The sequence below is a fragment of the Myotis davidii genome, unplaced genomic scaffold (assembly GCF_000327345.1).
Source record: "Myotis davidii unplaced genomic scaffold, ASM32734v1 scaffold78, whole genome shotgun sequence".
NCBI lineage: Eukaryota > Metazoa > Chordata > Mammalia > Chiroptera > Vespertilionidae > Myotis > Myotis davidii.
In genome coordinates this window covers 1,886,417-1,887,092 of record NW_006290305.1, presented here as the reverse complement: position 1 = coordinate 1,887,092, position 676 = coordinate 1,886,417, and the positions used below count along the sequence as shown (strand labels likewise).

At 46.6% G+C, this 676-nt stretch overlaps 1 protein-coding gene across 6 annotated transcripts in view; it reads right to left on the bottom strand.

Annotated features, from left to right (window-relative positions):
* Nucleotides 1-676, bottom strand: part of SLC41A3 (solute carrier family 41 member 3) — a 33,668-nt gene that overhangs the window by 6,161 nt on the left and 26,831 nt on the right. The window lies entirely within an intron of this gene.

Sequence of the window (676 nt, the reverse complement as noted above, 5' to 3'; positions counted from 1 at the left end):
TAATACCATAGATCTGTCTCTTGCCCAATGGCATAAGCTGGGCCCTCTTTGGAGAAGAAACCTGGGTTTCCCATGATCAATGCCGGGGCCCCGCCAGCAGGCAAGGGGATCCCAAGGCAGTTGCTGGGCATGGAAGCCACAGGGGCATACGCTATCAAGGAGACAGAACTAAACCTCACATCACCCTGCTTGACCCCAGAGAATGGCTGGTTAGTCAATGACGGGTAAGACCCCTCAGGGAGGGGCAACCTAAAACAGACACAGTCGCAGGGAACCTCAGGGGAGAACTTGGGGGTCAACAGAGGTGGGGCACAGATCCTCACCCCCCCAACTATGCAGGGGCTTGAACACTCGCCCCTTCTGAGGGAGGTCTCCTGTCCCCATGGCTGCTTCTCGATTCCCATGCCCAGCTCAGATCGAGACCCAGATAAAAGAAAAAAACTTAGCCCAGCCAAGATCAATATCCAGAAAGCAAAAACTTGGCTAACAGCAACTACCCTATATCTAAATCCAGCTTAATACCAGGAATGCTCGGGACCTTCTCAAAGATGCAAAGTAGTCCTCTTCATTAATATTTACAGTGTGAACTAATATTGTTGTTTGGAGTATTAAATCTAACAGTAATATAAAAATTAAATTTTTAAATTTATTGAATTTTACTAATATAGATAATTAT